Source organism: Pinus tabuliformis, chromosome 6, assembly GCF_031772625.1.
Source record: "Pinus tabuliformis cultivar Carrire ecotype Pingquan chromosome 6, CPIR1, whole genome shotgun sequence".
Lineage (NCBI taxonomy): Eukaryota > Viridiplantae > Streptophyta > Pinopsida > Pinales > Pinaceae > Pinus > Pinus tabuliformis.
This window is the reverse complement of record NC_142292.1, coordinates 357,758,887-357,773,137: the sequence shown is the minus strand read 5'-3', so window position 1 is coordinate 357,773,137 and position 14,251 is coordinate 357,758,887.

The window sequence follows — 14,251 nt, the reverse complement described above, 5'->3', positions numbered from 1 at the left end:
CAAGATAATTAGCTATGTGTGCATACCACGATGAGTGAGTTGAAATAGAAAAAAGTTCTTCATCATGAAAAGAATCTTCAAGAGGCATGCTTTCATCACCAGTAATTAACCTAGAAAGAAAATAAGGCACTACATTATCTTTCTCAGGTTTATTTAGGATTGTTATATCAAACTCCTGTAACATGAATAACCACCATGTAATCCTACCATTAGTGACTGGTTTATTCATTAAAAAGCGAATGGCAGAGTGGTCAGTGTGTACAAACACTTTATATCATGTGATGTAGTGTCGAAATTTGTTTATGGCATGCACTACTGGAAGGAACTCTTTTTCTGTCACCATGTAATTGAGTTCAACTAGAGTCAAGTTCTTGCTTATGTAATAGATAACATACGATTTTCTATCCTCCAAGTTGACCCAATACATCTCCCACAACAGTATCAGATGCATTTGTAGTTATGTGAAATGACAAACTCCAGTTTGGTCCTCGCAAAATAGGAGTTGTTGATACACAGTTCTTTAATTCCATAAAGGCATGCTCGCACTTCCCTGTCCATACAAATTCCACATCTTTCGTAAGTAAGGAGAATAAAGGAGATGCAATCTTTGAAAAAGAAAATCTATAAACCTCCTATAGTACCCTGCATGACCCAAAAAACTACGTACCTGTTTTGTGTCTTGGGAATTGGGATTTTCAAGATTACCTCTATCTTAGTAGGGTTTACTTTAATCCCGTGAGCAGAAATAAAATGTCCCAGCACAATCCCTTCATTCACCATCATGTGAGAATTAGTCTGCACACATCATTCTAATACTTTTTCTAAATTAACTAATGTTGTTTCAAAGGCATCACCGTAAGGTGTAAAGTCATCCATGAAGATTTCTAGATAGTCATTCAACAGATCCGAGAAAATTCCCAATATTTCCCTTTGGAAAGTTGTTGGCACATTACAGAGTCCAAAAGGAAGAACCTTGTATGTGAAGGTTCCCCAAGGGCAGGTAAAAGTTGTTTTATCCTAATATTTCGGGGCGATATGTATCTGGTTGTAACCATTAAAACCGTCCAAAAATGAAAAAAAAATCTTCCCGGACAGGGTATCAAGGACCTAATCTATGAATGGTAGAAGTAAATGGTCCTTTTGGGTGTCTTTGTTGAGTTCTCTATAATCTACACAAAGTCTCCACTTGCCATTATTTTAGGGACAATGACAAGTGGGGATACCCATTGACTATTAGAAATTGGATAAATGAAGTTGGCATTCAGAATTTTCTATAGTTCTTCTTTCACTACCTCCTTTAGTGTAGGGTTCATACGTCATTGCAGTTGTCTAACTAGATTGCAGCCATCCTTTAAATATATGTGGTGAGTGCACAGGCTGGGATGGATCCCTTTCATGTCTGTATAATCCCATGCAAACACCTTTTTGTATTTTGTAACAGTTGTAACAACAATCTGTTTTTCTCAGCAGTTAGGTTTGGATTGACTGCTAAGCAACGTTTGGAGTGGTCTTCATCTGTTCAAAGTGAAGGTCTTCTACAACATCTTCCTCCCCCGAGTCCTCAATAGAAGTAAAAAAAAAGTGAATTACTAATAAAAATATTTATGATATCATCTTTTGTCTCATCCTTGAAGTATTGATCTTTCCTAAGGGTGAGAAGTGGCTGGGAGTAATCTAATTCGGGTTCAAATTCATCCCACAAGAGGTTTCCCGAATCCATATTTGGTTTTTCTAGGGATATATACTAAGGTTCTTTGTGTCCTAGCCATATGAAAGTATCATAGATCCAGACCTGCATCCTATGAATGTGTTTGCAGTGGCTAGCCAAGGTCTCCCTAGAATCAAAGGATGCCCCCCCAAGTTTGATTTAGTTTGTAAAATAAGGAAGTCAATTGGATATCTCCAAGAATCCACTGTGATCACTACGTCTTCTAACACTCCCTCAGGTTTGACATGGGACATGTCTGCTAATTCCAACACCATAGGTGTCTGTCTTAGTCCATGTAACCCCAAGGTGGTGAATATCTCCTCATTCATTACATTAATGGTTACCCCTAAATCAATCAATATATTGGTAATAGGCTTGTCATCGATGTAAACAGTGACTGTGTGATTTCCTGGATCGTTATATTTGGTTAAGAGAGGCTAATCAATCATCAATTCGGACAACTTTCCCATCACATGAATAGTAGTGGGGTCCTTAGGCTTCCTCCCAGGATTTTTAACACACAAATCTCTTACTGTTTTTGCATAAATAGGCACATCTTTAATAGCCTGTAGTAGAGGAATCTGTATGTGTAAAATTTTTAACTCCCTAAGGAAATCAAATTCTGGTTGTAAAGTCATCCCATCTTTGACTAATCTTTGGGGATATAGAGGATCCTTAGTTATCATAGTCGAGTCAGTTATTACAGGTGTATCAGCTTTACTCGAATTGGTTGTTACAGGTGCAATAGTCCTTCCTGAGTTAGTTGTTACATGTGTGACAACATCTTCAAGATCTGTGGTATCTTCTTTGGGTGACTCACACTCTTCTTCAGTGATAATAGGAGAGTGTTTTGGGTTAATCACTTTTCCTGACTGAAGATGAATTTTGTTACATCCAACAGGAGTGATGTAATAAGTCTGGAAGGTAGTCGGGGCCTCAATGTTCTAGGATGCCTTATTGTTTGGGTTAGGGTTAGGTTGCACAAGTAATTGGGGTCGTATAGGAGGTGTAGTAGCAGGTGTTTGAAGAGGTGGCAGTTGTAATTGTTGTTGCATTGGCATTGCAGGAGGGGCTGGACCTAGGGAATTTCCTCTCCAATTCTGAGTCCAAGGATATGGCTGAGATGGAGGGTATTGGAAAGGTGGAGAGGGAGACCACTGGTTCCAAGGTGAAGGAAATTGTGCTGGAGAAGGAGTAGAATACTAGCAAGGGGATTGTTTAGCATTATATATATTATTCCACAGATTAAAAGAAGAGAAGTATTGAGACATACCCAGGGGTCGTGGTTGCCATGATTTCCAAGATCCAATGAAATAGGAATACTCAACTTCCTTACTTTATTCTTTGAGCACCACTTTTAGTTTGGGAAGCTCCAGGCAATAACCTGTAGAATGCTCTAGATCACAAATGTTGCACAAGTTGATGTTGTTTACTCTGCATTCCTTCAGGGAATGCTTCTCCCTACATTTCGGGCAGAACACAGCTAAAGTTGTATCAACTTCATCTTATGCTTTCTTCACTTGTGTCGTCGTTATTTGAGTAGATAAGGTACTGAGGAGATCAATTTTAAGGTTTTCAAATAGATTTCTGATCTCAGCTCTAGTCACACCTCCGTTTGCATATTTCTGTATTCTGACATAGGCATCTTATACCATGATTCTTCCTCTCGATGACCCTCTCGAGCATCTTAGGCAGAGCTTTATTATCTCATCAAATGATTCCTGAGATATGTCTCCCTTTCCTAATAGATCCAGGGTATCAAGGAAATAATCTCTCATTCCCTTTATGAATATGGTTTTCAAGATTTTTAGATCTAAATCACTATGTTTAGATCTTTGCAAGTTATAATGGTATTTTCCCAAATTATCCTCCAAGATTTCTTCCTCCTCCTGTGTCATTCTGAATATTTCTTCCCTTAGGTCCTTGGTCCGACAATAGTCCTGATACTTGGATATGAATGTAGCTTTCATGTTGCCCCACGTCCAAATAGTAGCAGAGCCTAGTCCCATAAACCATCTCAATGTTGCTCCTTATAGAGTAGTAGGGAACAATTTCAGCGTTTTAGCATCTAAAGTATAATCATAGCTCCTACACAAGACATCAAATTCAAACAAGAAGGTGTTAGGGTCTTCTACAACCAATCCTTGAAAAGATGGAAGAGCTGACAAAGGAATGTTTTTCATGGGAGATTCGCCCCTTATATTGCCTATTGGGAACTCAAAGGTGGTAATGGTGGCATCTGTTTTGTTGTTGTTATTTTTATTATTGTACCCCATTTTTTATCCTCTTGAATCTTTCTATGATGAGTCTCCTTCTTCAGACTGTCTAGGTGACTTTCATATATGTGAAGATTTTGAGATGATAGCTCAGGTTGCTCCAAGGCTGGTTGTTTCACCGCGCTGCCTGAATCCGGATATTGATAAGTCAATGAATGCTCTTTTGATTCGGGCCCTTGGTGTTCCCCATTGGTTTCCCCTTAGCCCTCAAACCTAAGGTCCTTACCACTAGTTTCCCCCTGTTGTTCTTGAATTGAGTCTACGTTTTGGGAGTGGTTACACTAGTTTGAGGATAATAAGGTCCAGAGACAAAGGAACCATATGCTTCTGGCCTTACTATGGGGGTAAAAAAAATTTGTGGCCCTGTTTTTCTTGTATCCCTCTATGAGTTTGACTATTCTTTCTCTTATTTTGAGATTAGCTCTTTAATAAATGTTTTCCTCCCCAAATATGTGCTCTTCTTGTTCCTTTTATGACTCGTTTTTCCTGTGATTTATTAGAGTGGTTGTGTTTTGGTATGTTCGTTACTCCTACACCTTACACATGGACCATATTTGTATTTATTTCACACCATAAGTGTCTCAGCTTCTATAGTGGTGAGCCCTCTCAGATATATTAGAACGATGCACAGGTTCTTACCTCTTGTCTTACCACCCAGCTCTAGTAAAGATGGAAAAAATGTCTAAAGAAAATCCAAAAAATTCACACACCCTAAGTGTCCTAATGATCACAGTGGTGCGATCGCCCAGGTATGTTATAGTGATCCATAGGTTCTTACCTCTTCTCTTATTGCCCAACACTTGTGCACTAGAAATACTATATTAATGAAACACACTTGGCTGACTATTACGTCAACTGCCTTCCCCGGAAATGATGCCAAAATGTTGTGTCGGTTTAATCACTGTTTAATTGGCTAAACCACAACCATTTAATTGTCAACTAGGGTAGGTTTGTTTATTTCAAAGGTTTCTGCACTATCTGTGATGATACATAATAGCCAAGGATAGAAATAAAGAATGGAAAGAAATGTCAATGAAACCAATTGCAGAAATTAAACACTCATGAAAAAATAAAAACACATTCTACAAGAATGAAATCACACTTCATGTTTTACCAAGAAACGGGCGTGCCACAAACAATATCAATGACTGAACCAACTGATCAAACATTACAGCTTAAATCAATCATGTGTGACATCATATAATAAATCTGAAAAACAGATAAATCTGCTCTATGAATTATATAGCGACAACACTAACTTAACACTTACGAAAAAATAATAATTAATCTACTACTACAACTGTTATTGCAATCCCTGCTAAAGAGGAAGTGTTGTAGGGAAAAGTATCCGATTCAGATGACCCTATCCCACTCTAAGGGTGATAGTACCTCAGCAACAACTGTAAAGGAAAACTACTGAAGGTTTACTTCTTTATGAAAGCAAAAGAGAATGAAGGAATGCACTAACCGTTGCCTTGCGCTTAATGTCGAATACAAACTCTTCTCTATGGCTGCTTGCTCCCAGCTCTTTGCTCTATTGTTGGCCCAACTACAATGAGATCCTGCAAAATAGCAAAGAAGGAAACTACAAGCAACATGCAATCATAACTGATTCAGGGATTAGTGTAAATCAAATATACAATTATCACAATATATCATTGAAACAAGAGCATATAGAAGAACCTCAATAGCTTTTATTAATGAAGAAGTAAAGGTTCTGAGAGTGTTACAACCATTGAAGGCTCCAATCCAGCAACACCTCCCAGTAGAAAGAATTTCTCCTCTTCACCTCCCTCAAGCAATCACCCAATAGCTCTATAGTGAAACCAACAGCATATAATTACTTTGCACAAAATTCCAGCCTCCTGAGCTCATAGGAGAGAGCTCAATACATAGATGAATTGAGAAAGGATGAGTCAGCTTGCAACTGATGTGTAGCTGCCTTGTGTCCTCTCTCTCTTCAGTTGATCTTCAGTTCTTGAGTCCACTTGGAGAACTTTGCTTCCACTTGGAGAAACAGAGCCTCTGACTCATCACAAGGCGAAATCCCTGATCCAAGTGTCATTTTTGGAGCAATGACTCAGTGTGCCACTTGTCCAATCTCGCTCAACGCAGGTGGCCTTTGTTCTACCTGCTTTGCAACGCAGGTACACCATGGAGGAGTTGTGTTTCAGCGCAGAAGCCTAGTGGAGCATCTGCTTTGATTTCAGGATTGCTTGTTTTTGAGTGTTTCCAGGTGGAGAACTGATCTGAGAGCTGTTGGTTTGCTGACCTTGTTCCTCTAGGGGTAGGAACATCATGTTTAGGGAACTTTGGATCCCTTGGATTATTGACAATTCATACCTGTTGTTGTAAGGCACAAAATTGTCTATAACAAATGCCCCCTAAACTATGAGGTCGTTTATCGGGTGAAATGCTTTATTAGGAGGATCCGAAGTTCATTCAATCGGCGAGAAGTGTCCTGTAATAAGATACAATACAATACATTATTCTTTCATACTTTTTCATGATCTAGCTGAGGCGGGCATTCCCATGCTCAGCTTTATAAATACATTTTGGTACATAGAACAGACGATTGTCTGATGGTAGACTGATAATTCTCTGCTGTAATTATCATCCTTTGAGGAGGATGATCATCTGCTGCAATGATGTACATATCAAATGTCTTTATATCCTGAATATATATCGCAGCCCGGATGGATGAAACTAGATCTGGGGTCTTCAATCTCTTCCGATCTTCACTCGATGTACAAGTCGATCTGTGTGATAATTTCTTGAAGTCGAACACGGAAAGACATCGCTTGATTACCGGTCAATGATGTAAACCGTTAACAAGCGCGAGAGGAATCACCGATAAGGATGATGACCCTCAAGGTACGGCAGTACAATTCATATGATGGGAATAAAGGACTTGGCGTCGACCACCATGCAAAATCTTCTGGTCGAAGGTCATTGATGTATACCTGTCGCCGGAAGTGAGAAACTTGCCATTGAGGCATGCAAGCTTCAAAGTACTGAAGGGGGTGTTCCTAGATCAACTCCTTGGATAGTGAGCTGATGTCGACAAGGAGCGATCCGTCAAAGGAGGGCCTTAATGAATCCCACATCAGTGACACGGAACGGAGCTAGTGATTGTGATGAGGTGAAAACAAACTGTGATGTATGATTCAGGGTGGCGGTCATGAAATGGATGAAGGACAATGTATGGCAGTGGATGGGACACGGTTGACTCTTTGCAGAACAACATCTCTTGAACATATAACGACACTGATGTGATGGATTGGTAGCATTACCCCAAATGTGGATGGTGTGGCGAGGACCATGGTTATGAGACCGGTGAATGAAACAACCCAACCCGATGTGATACGGAGGACAAAGTGTCATGTTCAAGAGCGACTTGCTACCATTAATGCTGTGAGGTTCTCCCAATTTTTCCCCAGTCATTGCTGACCAGTACCTCTTTATTTTTGTCAAGCTTGAGGAGGATAACATATGCTTGTTCTATAACCTGCCCTTCGGGCAAGCCCATCGCTATGTTTTAACGAGCCTAGCGATAGGGAAACTCGTTCTCGTCTAAAGACAAGTTTGTCGCTATTTAATAAATTTAACGAGTCTAACGACAAGGATAACTCGGTCCTTTTCATTTTTAGAGAGTCTGAAAAGGTACATAAAGTCGACTCCAAAATTCCTTTTTCGTCATCTAATCCCTTAAGTCCGAAAAAGTATAAAACAATACAGAAGGGATGAATTTTCGATTGCTTTAACGAGCCGAACAAAACAAGCGCTCGATCTTTTTGTGCAATAATCCCTCAGGTCCAAAAAGATTAAAATCTAGAGGAGGGATAGCTTTCCGGTCGCTTTAACGAGCTGGAAGGCCAAAACTCGGCAAACTTTTCATATTTTACGAGTCAGTGAAAAGAGCTCAAAGAAGACTCGTCTTTTGAGGAACGAGTGATGAACAGGGATAGCAGCAGATTCCAGGTACAGGTTGGAATTTTCCAATCACGGCAGTGTCACAAGGATGGCTAAGTGAAATCACTCTTCGCAGCTGTTCCTCAAAATGGGTAAACAAACATATGGAGATGAACGATTGGCCAAATGAACGGATGGAGGTGACGGCATATAAACACGACCAAGGACTTTAATATGGCTGTCAAAGGTTACATTTCTCAAGGTTATTTACCGGTTCATTTTTTCTGGATGAGCTTGAACTGTAGGGAAATATTGCTCACAATTTATGTTTATTTTTTAACGAGCATGAACTCTGTACAAAAACTGCTCGATTATGGATGCCCCCAGCATAATAATGCAGATGAGGCATATGCCCCCTAAACTTTAAGGGGCAGTTCATTTTTTAACGAGCTTGAATGCGTTCAAACCTTGCTCAATTATATGGTTTACTTTTGATTTTTTACCATAACTAGCTTCTCTTTTCACTGATAGCACTGCATTTTCAAATTGCTGCAACAAACTAGTTAGAAATGAGTAATATTTACTTGAAAATGAGATTAACACATTAATATTTACCTCGAATTACGTAAGAAAGCAAATAAAAAGGGTTTTTACCTCTCATTTTACCATTTCATTTGCATTTGCTTGTTGGAGCTTTGGAGGAGCCTCTTTCCCCTTGATTTTCATCAGCTGATTCTGGGAGATTCTGCGGATGATTTTCAGCGCCGTTTGGACCAGGTAGGAGCTAAACCTTAGCTCTTCATTTTCATGGTTTCATTTTCCTGTTTCATGTCTGTTTTGCTGTTCTATTGAGCCTCTGGGGTTTTGCCAGGGCGCCCTCTGATCAACGCAGGTTCCTCACTCGAAAACTGCGTTGGGATCCAAGCTGTTTGAAGGCAGCTTGTCCCCCAACGCAGGTAGTACACTGGGCACCTTCTTTGGGGCATAAAAGCAACAATTTTTTGCAGATTTTGATGAAATTTTCGCCAGTTTTTCATCAATTTCAGGAGCTGACTCATTCTCTTGATTGTTTTGCAGGGATTCTTGATCAAGATGGCCCTAACATGGCGAGAACGAGAACATGAAGAAGAAGATATGATTGCCCTTCATGATCCTGTTACGGTGGGCGCATTACGAGACTGTGGTTTACTGAAGTTTTTCCGTATCTCTAGCATGAGAGCACAGATTTCACTACTGCAGTACTTGCTTGATGCTTGGGATCCTATTAACCAAGTATTCCAGATCAGGAACAAACCTATTCCATTGACTGTGACAGATATTTACTTCTTGACTGGCCTGTCAAGGCGGGGTGCCCCCATTTCTTTATCAGGTACAGTTCGGGGGAATGATTCCGTGAGAGATTATGTTCACCAGTATTGCAGGGAGGGGTCCCAGCCGAGCAGAGACAGCAAGGTGGTTATCCGTGATGTTACTAGCAGGCCTCTCAGGTCCATTCTGTATACTCTTGGTAGGATGGCTGGTAGCGCATCTTTACATGTTGCCAACAGGTCTCATATGCAGCACGCCTTGGAATGTCTCCAACCGAAAATCTTCAACTGGAGTGATGCAGTGCTTAGTCAGATGAAAAATCAATTGAACAAGGTGAAGGACGGAAAGCTGAAGAACTTTGGTTTTGGTTCGATTCTGACTGCCTTCGCCTTGGAGAAGATCCCTCTGATGCAACCTCAATACATTGATCTCGGAGTGCCTTCTCCTACCGAGCCACGTATGCAGCGATGGGTCGATCACATGTCCAGACATGCAGGTCAATCCCAGATTTCTTTCAATGCCGCTTTCTTTAGGTGGTTCGATCGCCAAGAGATGGCTTTTTTCGAGTACCCATATGTTGGTATGGATTTCCGGGGTGATCCGGATATGGTACTGCCAGACGGTGCTCAGTGGGATGCTACTGGTAAGAACTTCAACCACATTACTGTTCATTGTTTTCATTCATAATGTTCTTGTGCTTTATTCTTTCAAGACTTTAATTGAACTCATGTGTGCTTGCAGATGTCGGTCCTGTTCGTCCGGCAGTTCGTCTGAGACCACCTGTTGCGCTCCGGCAGAGGAGCCTACTCGGAGAGTTATTATCCGTGATCTTAGCGACACAGAGACCCTTACGGCTGTGCAGGGGTAGGTTGAGAACCTTACCCGTGGTCTTCCGGATGTACAGATTGACGAGTTACCTTTACCGATGCAGCAGCATACTATCGGCGTACCTAGACGATGGACCCATCTTCTGCGCATGATAGCACAGACTGTGGCTTACTATCAGGAGCATCACTAGGCTAGGGTGCCCCCTAGCATTTTGAGTTTTTAGGTCATATGACCAATTTTTGTCTCGGTTACAGGACATTATGTATGAACTTTATGAACAGCTTGTATATATATTTTGATTTTCGAGTCTTATTCTGGTTGATTTGGATGATTCATATGTACACTTTTATGATGTGTCCTTTTTATAAATGTTGCAAATGTCTATCTAACACATAGTTTGCCAATGAGTCAGTTAATGTGTTTAGATTTCTTGAAATATGTTGATATTGAATTGAATCAAATCGTCTTTCCAAGATCTTTACTCTTAGGAACATGCGATAAATAGCTGGATTACGAACAGAATATATACCATTGAGTTGTAGTACTACGAGCTGTGAGTCTAGCCTGACAATTAGTCGGCGTATGCCTCGTGTGATGGCATCAGAGAGTAGTTCTATCAACGCGCTATATTCAGCGATGTTATTCGTTGATTGCCCAATACATACACCTTTGAAACTTACTAACTCGCCACTTGGATCAAAAATGGCCCATGCTGCGGAGGATAGGTTCCGCGAACTACGACTCGCTCCGTCGGCATATCCAACACATGTCTCCATAAGGTTTGACATCTGCAACGAATGAATAAGGGGAATCACTCAACCAGAACAAGAACTTTGGCGAAAACAAAATACAACAAAAGCATGCAGGTTACTATTTAAGCATAGTAACGCTTGAGGTACAGCCCGTTCCGGGGCTGCGCCAGTGGAATTCCGTCGTAATCTATTAACTCGTAGGCTCCTTTTGCTAACACTCTTTTAACAATATAGGGGCCCATCCATAAGGAATTGAATTTACCTGCTCCTAATTTATCGGATTCTTGGTCATAAAGTAAGACCAAATCACCTTCTGAGAAGACACGGGGTTTGACATTTTTGTCGAACTGAGCCTTGACTCGTTTCTTATGGGCTTCGTTAGCCAAAGCGGCATCACGATGGGTTTCATCCAATTGGATTAATTCCAAGAAACGAGCCTCTTCTTCCGAAGTTCCGGGGAGGAGATCAATTGCGAGTTTAAGCGACGAAATTTCACACTGGATCGGTAAGACTGCTTCTAGACCGTACACCAATTGGAAAGGTGTGAATCCGGTCGCGTTTCTTACCGAGGTTCGGTAGGCCCACAAGGCTGCATACAAGATTAGGTGCCATCTTCTTTTATGAACTCCGATCATCCTTTGCAACATACGCTTCAGGACCTTGTTGATTGCTTCAACTTGTCCGTTGGCTTGTGGATAATACGGAGTAGAGCTGTCGTGAGATAGCCCTAGTTTGGCAGCTAATTCGACCATCATGTGATTGCGGAAATGCGATCCATGATCTGTAACTATAGCCTGGGGTACGCCGAACCTGGCGACTACATGATTAAAAAAGAAAAGGGCAGCTGTTTCACCAGTATTGTCCAATGTAGGCATCGCCTCGGCCCACTTGGTAAAATAGTCTACTGCGACTATAATATACCCATGCCCCCCGGTCGAGGTGGGGTTACATTGCATGAAATCGATGCCCCATTTGGCGAAAGGCCCAACTGTAACTATTGGTTGCAGGGGTGCGGGCGGTCTTCTGGTTTTGCTATCAAAGATTTGGCAGGAATGGCAACTTCGGACTGCGATTATGCAATCTTTGAACATTGTTGGCCAAAAATATCCTGCTCTTAATATCTTTTGGGCTGTAGCGAAACCTGATTGATGCCCCCCACACGCGCCTGAATGACACTCATTCAGGGCTTTTTCGGCTTCTTCATGGGTGAGACACCTCCTCAGAATGGTATCGATACCACGACGGTAAAGAGTATCACCGACGATCATGTAGTCTTTTGCTTGGTATCGTATACGTTTCTGTTCGGAGTGTGAGGTGTCAGGCCGAAACTTTTGGGTTTGGGGATAGATGATTATATCTCCATACCATTCATCGCTTGCAGATATCAGAAATAGAGTCTCGTCCACGATTGACTCCTTGGAAGTTTCGTCGTTGGACGATGATGGGAGATCGCATAATAATTCTGTGAATACCAGAGCTTTCTTTGACTTGGATTTCACAAATTCCAGATCAAACTCTTGAAGGATCGCTATCCATTTGGAATACTTGCCCCCCAGCAACTGTCGCGACAGTATATAAGTCATGGGGTTGCAATCTGACAGAATGGTAGTTTTCCTAAAGAGGATATAATGTCGAAATCTCTGTACCGCTTGAACAGCAGCAAGTGCTAGCTTTTCAACGTAAGAATATTTACTTTCTGTATCATTTAAGTTTTTACTTAAATAATATACAGGATGTTCAATTCCAACGACTTCTTGAACTAAAACCATCGCAATGGTTCTATCTGCTGCAGCTAGATACAGGTTAAAATCCCTGAGATAATCTGGGGCGTACATTAATGATGCTTTTATTAGAGATTCTTTCAAAGTGTCAAAGGAAGCTTGCGCAACCTGGTCCCAATCGAAGGGTACATCTTTTTTCAAAAGACGTGTATAACCTTTAGCAAGTTCTGCGTAATTTGGAATGAACCTCCTCAGAAAGTTTGCTTTCCCTTGGAGTTTCTGAATCTGAAGCAAATTCGAAGGTGGGGGCAAATTGATGATTGCCTGAACCTTACAGGGATCGAGATGAATCCCATCTTTAGAGACTACAAAGCCAAGTAAACGACCAGAACCGACGCAAAATACACATTTGTGCGGATTGAGTCTTATCTTGTAGTGTCGGCAACGTAGAAATATCGCTCTTAGATGCTGCGGATGATCAGTCCGCTTTCGCGAATGAGCCGGAAGATCGTCGAGATATGGTTGAACAATGCTCTTGATGTCATGGAAGGCATAATTCATAGCCCTCTGAAATGTCGCCCCTGCGTTCTTTAAACCAAAGGGTAATTTTCGATAAGCGAATGTGCCCCACGGACATATAAATGCAGTCTTCGACTGGTCCTGCGGGCGGATATTAATTTGATTATACCCGGAGAATCCGTCCATAAAGGAAAAGATTTCACATCCGGCGCATTCATCAATTATCTGGTCGATGAAGGGTGTAGGGTAGTTGTCCTTCGAACAAGCTTGATTTACGTCCCTATAATCGACGCACACTCGTATTGTTCCTTGTTTTTTCATAACAGGTACAATATTCGATACCCAATCAGTTAGCGGAACCGGGTAGATGAATCCAGCATGGAGAAGTTTCTCAACTTCTGCCTTAATGGCAGCGGCTTTCTTAGGGTGAACCTGTCGAAGCCGTTGCCTTACTGGTTTGACATCAGGATACATTTTAATTTCATGTTCAACGATACTCGAGTCGATGCCTGGCATTTCATCATATGACCAAGCAAAGACATCTCTAAATTCGCGAAAGAGAGCGTTATATATTTCCAGTTCTGAAGGGGAACAACCTTTGCCAACATGAATATTCTCTACAATACCTGTTTTGGTCGAGATATTTATGGCTATAGTCTCTTCAATATTGGATAAGTTTCGCTCGGAATCCACCGTGTTTACAGTATTTGTTAGGAATTCAAAGACTGAAGGGTGGTAAAGATCCTTTTGAGTATCTTCTTCGTATTCTGGAAGAAGGGAACGATGGTGGTGGTCATTCCATGGTGCCCCCTCAATCATCATTGATTGTAAGATTCCTTCGTCAGTCCCATGTACTTTTGACCAAGGATCTAATGGGGTACCATTTTCTCTAGATCTATCTACCCAAACGCTCGATGAGCGCTGATTGGGGTTCGCCTCCCAGGCTTGAAACATTGATTGCTACAATATTTCCATGGGGCTTGGCGGCAAAACCATCGAATGATCCATAGCGACTCTGCCTTTTGTGACTTTCAAGGTGGATACCATATTGCATGTTGCTACAAATGGTACATTTCCTATGCAAATAGGAGGTGGTAGCGCGAAAGTTCCCATCATAGTGGGATCTTTCAACAGACCTACTCCAATATCTTGAATCGACCGGTCGCTGCCATGGATCATGGGAACGCTTCCTGTAACTTGTGAACCATTAGGGAGGAAGTTTTGTTG